This window comes from Cynoglossus semilaevis, chromosome W (genome assembly GCF_000523025.1).
Source record: "Cynoglossus semilaevis isolate Cse_v1.0 chromosome W, Cse_v1.0, whole genome shotgun sequence".
Taxonomy (NCBI): Eukaryota; Metazoa; Chordata; class Actinopteri; order Pleuronectiformes; family Cynoglossidae; genus Cynoglossus; species Cynoglossus semilaevis.
The window spans coordinates 1268879-1275637 of NC_024327.1; the positions used below are offsets into that span (position 1 = coordinate 1268879).

Sequence of the window (6759 nt, forward strand, 5' to 3'; positions counted from 1 at the left end):
TTGGTGTGTACCTAAAAGTACACTGCTGGAGTCATGGAGTGCCGCTACAGTTGATTCATCCAATGTATGCATGGCTACTACTGCTGTCACATGAGGCCATATTCATTAATTCAATAATGCATTATCAAATATGAACGCTACATTCAGCAATCATATGGGGTAGACCATCGCATTTACCACATTTTGTGGATTATAAATTGTGGGGTTTTTTTAGTAGTCTCGTATCCCCTATCCCCATCTGACACAACTGTGATTGACCTTTGCCACTGTTGTGTAGGAATCAATTAAAGAAAACAAAAGCAAGTGGAACATAAATGATGCAGAGCCTGTCAGAAAAAACCTTCATCACATTAATTTGAAAGAATACTCACGAAATATACTCTGTCTGAAATATACACGTACAAAACAACGTACAAAGAACAGACGACATCTTTATAAGAAATATTTTGGTAGACCAGGACAAGAGAGCTAGATGGATGGATGGATAGCTAGCTAGCTAGCTAGATAGATAGACCGCCACATTCTTTCACGTATAAGAATTAATGAAAGTAACAGAAAGAAAGACACAGGAATAAGTAAAAGTATTAGGTATGAAGTGAAGAACTGCAGGCAGTGTGTACTGCTACTATACTTGCTGAAGGCTGGCGCTGTGGCCTTTCACAGTCAGCACATTCCCTGCAAACAACAAAGCATGCCGCTCCCTGGATGAGCCACTGTGACCATTGTCATTTCATAACCCTTGACCCTCTGGCACTTGTTTTGTAGACCCTGTATGTCAGGGGATAAAAATGTGGATGGACGTGAATCTCATCAAACATCGACGCGCACACAGGACAGTGACAGAGGGGAATGAGGTTTCCCCAAAGAGAGTCCAAGATACTTGAAAGAGCGACAGCTGCTGACGACCAGCACTGACTGCTGGTTGGTCCTGTATCAGGACATCCAAAATTCTAGGTGAGAGTGAGGTTCAAACACATAGAAGACCAAGCAGCAGCAGAAATACTCTAATTGAATTAAGTCTAAAATGTTTCGTGAAATTTGGCTTTAAAACAATGAAATACACCTAAATGCTCACTGGCTTTCAATGAAATCAACAACAGGATGTACATTAAGCAGTGAAAGCCTGTTCATACTTAATTATCTCCACCACTGCTTCAGACTACAGTGTGTGGCTGTAACTATTACCAAAACAACCAACTTCAACAGAGCGGTGACTTTATGTTTTTAGTTAAATTAGTCCAAATTCATCTACCTATAGCTGTAAATTTAACAATGACTCCTGTAATTACTATATTTTCTACATGTCATCCATGTTGCTCTACACACGTCGCAATCCTCGGAACACTTGTGTGACGTAGCCTGCCACACTCTCTCTGTCCATATGTACAGTGGGTACGGAAAGTATTCAGACCCCTTTAAATTTGTCACTTTGTTTCATTGCAGCCATTTGCTAAAATCAAAAAACTTCATTTTATTTCTCATTAATGTACACTCAGCACCCCATCCTGACAGAAAAAAACAGAAATGTAGAACTTTTTGCAAATTTATTAAAAAAAGAAAAACTGAAATATCACATAAGTATTCAGACCCTTTGCTGTGACACTCATATTTAACTCGCATGCTGTCCATTTCTTCTGATCCTCCTTGAGATGGTTCTACACCTTCATTGGAGTCCAGCTGTGTTTGATTAAACTGATTGGATTTGATTAAGAAAGCCAGATATCTAAAGCTATATGTCTATATAAGACCTTATAGCTCACTATGCATGTCAGAGCAAATGAGGTCAATGGAACTGCCTGAAGAGCTGAGAGATAGAATTGTGGCACAGACACAGATCTGGCCAAGAGTACAAAAAATATCTGCTGCACTTAAGGTTCCTAAGAGCACAGTGGCCTCCATAATCCTTAAATGGAAGACGTTTGGGATGACCAGAACCCTTCCTAGACCTGGCCGTCCAGCCAAACTGAGCAATCGTGGGAGAAGAGCCTTGGTGAGAGAGGTAAAGAAGAACCCAAAGACCACGGTGGCTGAGCCAGGCACTGCTCATCACCTGTCCAATACAGTCCCAACAGTGAAACATGGTGGTGGCAGCATCATGCTATGGGGGTGTTTTCAGCTGCAGGGAGAGGATGACTGGTTGCAATTGAAGGAAAGATGAATGTGGCCAAGTACAGAGGTATCCTGGAAGAAAACCTCTTCCAGAGTGCTCAGGACCTCAGACTGGGCCGAAGGTTCACCTTCCAACAAGACAATGACCCTAAGCACATAGCTAAAATAACAAAGGAGTGGCTTCGGAACAACTCTGTGACCATTCATGACTGGCCCAGCCAGAGCCCTGACCTAAACCCAATTGAGCATCTCTGGGGAGACCTGAAAATGGCTGTCCACCAACGTTCACCATCCAACCTGACGGAACTGGAGAGGATCTGCAAGGAAGAATGGCAGAGGATCCCCAAATCCAGGTGTGAAAAACAAGAAGACTCATGGCTGCACTAGCTCAAAAGGGTGCTTCTACTCAATACTGAGCAAAGGGTCTGAATACTTATGACCATGTGATATTTCAGTTTTTGTTTTTTAATAAATTTGCAAACATTTCTACATTTCTGGTTTTTTTTCTGTCAAGATGGGGTGCTGAGTGTACATTAATGAGAAATAAAATGAACTTTTTTGATTTTAGCAAATGGCTGCAATGAAACAAAGAGTGACAAATTTAAAGGGGTCTGAATACTTTCCATACCCACTGTATGTACCTTCGTAAATACAAACGCATCATATTAACTCATAAGTCAGGTGACAGAAATAGACAGGCAAGAACCTCATATGTGACGGAACAATGGACGACCTGCGGCCTAGCAAAACACTACGATGTCACCTTAAACTATGAGTGTTTGGCTGCTGTGATTATCTAGTGATAATAAATCAATAAAATACATTGATTGACTATATAGATTTTCCATCAAAATAAGCAATGTAATGGACAACCGCAGCTATTTAGTCTGAAACAATACAGGGGACATGACAATTTTTTGCTGCATCAAGTGTGTGTGGGGGGTGAAGCACAAAGCAGATGAAAGTGAAAAAGAGTGGCGGTAAAGAGACAATAGCACTTAAAATACAGCTGCAACCACAAAGCCAATAAATGGGAAATAAAGTAGAGAGCAGCACTTTTAACCTTTTCAACCAGCATTTGTGTACTGCTACTGTTGCTTTGGCACTGGGAGTGGCCCGATCCCTGGCACCTCCCGTCTGAGACCAGCCCATTATGGCCTCTTTCCAGGTTTCCAGCCTGTGGTGAGAAAGCGCACTGGATGCCTTAGACCACTAAAGCTCTTATTATAGTCTAAATGCAGAGTGACACAACTCTTGCCAGCTCCAAGGTAGGAGCTCTAGAATTTAAGCTCATCGTTGTCTTTGCTCAAAAACCACCACTTTCCCTGTGAATATCCAGTCGGGAAAAAAGGCCAGTTTTAAAAGAACCACACCATGAAGTTCTCCAGCCATAGTTACTGGAACTTAATGCACATGGCAATGAAGTTCAAAGGTACGAGTGCTTATGGGTGTTGAAAGACTATAACCTTTTCTCTATGATGTGTTTAAGGGATGCGCTGTCTTTTCAAGGAGAGGAAGTCAATAAAAGCCACATTACTCCCACTGGTTCAGGCCAGTGACACCGAGTTCCATCTGGTCCTCCTAGTACCCCTGCCACGTCCCTACCTCAGCTCCTCACTCACAAGCTGACAGCCACTGAAAAATCAGAGGCAGATGTCTGGTCACAAAGAGAACATACCTACTCTTCCAACAGGAATACGATTTCGTGTTTGAGATAATAGAGAATGATGAACAGCAGATGGCGTTGCTATTACCCTCCATGAATTCTAATTTAAGTAGTTGATGAACAACATAGTAATCAGTAGTCTGGCTGTGCTATCAGGCTGTTCCCAAAACTGGATTGACAGAGCAGTCTATGGATATAAGTCAGTGCATTAAGAAACCACATGTTCTTAATCCATGTCAACTCTTGCAAACACAGCTATCTGAGGTCACACCCAGGTGACTCCACTAGGGTAGGAATTGTGTAAAGAAGACTGAAGACTGAAGTTTGTGAGGTAACTATTCTCCCAAAAGCCTTAAAATGTCTGCTATGTTCAAAGTTATCTGAATTTTAGATTAAAGTACTCGAGGAGGAATTCATTAATCTACTATTCTACAAGCCAATTAAAAACCAAGCTGTGGGAAAAGGGATTTTGAGCTGTGGCAAGATCTTGATGGTGATGTTACCCTCCACTCCAGCTCCTCCCCCACCTTCTTACTGCCTTGGAAGCAGACTGAGATATATATATCGCCCTCATTTATTATTTTTGGCTCCAGCAGTAAGTGCCACTTTTGCACTCTCATCAAGCAGAGCTAAGCTGATGTTATCACTGGAGATTTAGCAAAAGCTTGAAGTGTTATGAGCAAAAACTGCAGTTAGATGTTTGCCCAGGAGCACGGCCAGGCCCCCCTGTTTCCCCTATATTTGAACCCATACCTACAAGTTACTACTGTACACACAAGGTAATGCTAAAACCCCTCAGGGCTCTGTGCAAACAGCAGAAGTGTGAACTAGAAGGCCCCATAAACCTCAGACACATCGAATCAAATGCCCAACTCACTCATCATCGAGGGCTCAGACCTTAAAAGCTGAAAGTCAACAAGTGCAATGGTTGCAGAGGTCACTGTGGACAAGTAAAGTCACCAGGATTTAAATGTTGCTTTTCAACCCAATTACAGAGCAAAGCTCTATCCATTACAACGCCACAGTAATTTCCCAACAGATTGAAAAGTAATTTTATATCACGAGCAAAGAATTTGAATGTTGGTAAAATATAGCTTTAAATTATATTCTTTAGGTTCTTTGGTTGACATTTGCTGTCCGTTATAGCTTCCATAAATCTTTGGAAGAGTGCATTCTGTTAGAAATTCAAGATAGCATGTTCTGCTGGACAGACTGCCACTCATTATAGCCTCACAAAATATAAGCCGCCTCTAAGTGGTCAGAATCTATGTTAGCAAAGAAAGCAAACCTAAATAGATGTGGTTTTCGATGTAAAGCTGAGGCCCGACAGTTCTGTGCGGTTACCAAGTGGCGCCAAATGGCCACTGAGTATAAACTGGGCCCATTTTTTTGCTAAGCATCCAATAATTTGATCCCCACGCTTTCTTTCTTTTTCAAAGTCGGAATTTCATACAAAGACAATCATGCAGTCGGTCCTGTGCTGAAAAGATGCTGCTGATGCGGCTGATACAGTGAAAAGGAACGAACAGGGAGTGTTGACAGTTGTGTTTATTTCACAGCTATTGAAAAAGAGAGAGAGAAAATGACCAGTGTGTAGATGAAAAACCAACTCAGCTCTGCACATGTAAGTATTTGTGCAGTGCTGATGAAATACCACAACAGAGTAAGGGTGTCATTTGAACTTGAAACGATGTACTGTGAGAACAGATTAGACTCTTTAAGTGGTGTGCAGTGTAGTAAAGAACACTTTTTCTTCCATAAAGCAATGACCTAACTTTAAATGAAAGCAGAAACTCAAACTCTAACTTGATATTTGCCAAAGTTGGTTATGCAGCCAGGCTACTATGCTCAGTGTTCACATGCATGAGCTATTAATGCAGTTTATACCACGTCACAAGTGATAATAACAACTTTTCTCCCACAGAACTGATGCCTGGAACCAACCAACTTGGTTGGGTCTAGAGCCAATCATAGCAGTCCTAGTGTACAGCGCAGGGCCACAGACAGAAACAACTGGTCACCCTCACATTCATACCTATGGTCAGTTCAGTGTCCAGCTAACCTAATCATTATGCATGCTTTTGGACAGTGGGTAGCAGTAACCTGAGAAAACCAATGCACAGACAAAATGCAAACCCAATCAACACCACCAGGGATCGAACCAGTCAAAGGCAAGAACACTAACCACTTTTCCACTGTGTCGCCCAGTCACGTTTCTAAACAATATTATTGAATTAATTATGCATGTGGAAGTGGAACTGCAAAACAATCTCCCAAGCCAGAGCTACTTCACAGATGTGTCCCTTCCTACTTCAGATGATACGCTCAATTTCTGCTGACCTGAAGATGTGGTTGAATTCCCGATCGTTTGTTAAAACATTCAGCCTCTATGACATATTTGACATGTCATGAAGTGGACGGCAATGAGCAAGGACACATTGATTTCTTTACAAAAGGTCAACAAAAGGAAACAACCTTGTATTAACGCATTATAGAAGATGGTAAATAAATGATCAATCATAACAACATCTGTTGGTTCACCTTTCAACAGTCAAAAAACGAAATCCCTAAAATACAACATACTTTTGTAGGGTCCAAACTCTTTGTTGCCTCAACATTATTCATCTTCACACAAAATCATTCACTCAAGACTCAGTTCTGTCATTTCAATAAGATGCCTATCAGATGTATTTATCTGACTTGTTTCTTAAAACAAACGCCTCAAATATCATTACTAGTAGTAGTAGTATTGAATTCACACAACTTCAGAGTCAGTGTTCACATGGATAACAGGCTCCCTGCGGCGGTGGCTTCGTTTACACGCTGGCAAGGTCAATGAGAAACTTATTCCGCTATTAGACCAAACCTTTTTGGATTTCAACGTCTCGTTTCGACCATAAGTCACCGCCAAATCGGAAACACTGCGAAAACCAAAGGTAAACAGTGGCCGGGGTATGAAACGGTTGACGTTGAACCCTGGGGAC

The 6759-nt window shown here is 41.6% G+C and overlaps 1 protein-coding gene across 1 annotated transcript in view; it reads right to left on the bottom strand.

Moving 5' to 3' along the window:
- LOC103396896 (E3 ubiquitin-protein ligase znrf3-like) overlaps window positions 1–6759 on the bottom strand; it is an 88409-nt gene that overhangs the window by 80729 nt on the left and 921 nt on the right. The gene's annotated exons all lie outside the window — the stretch shown is intronic.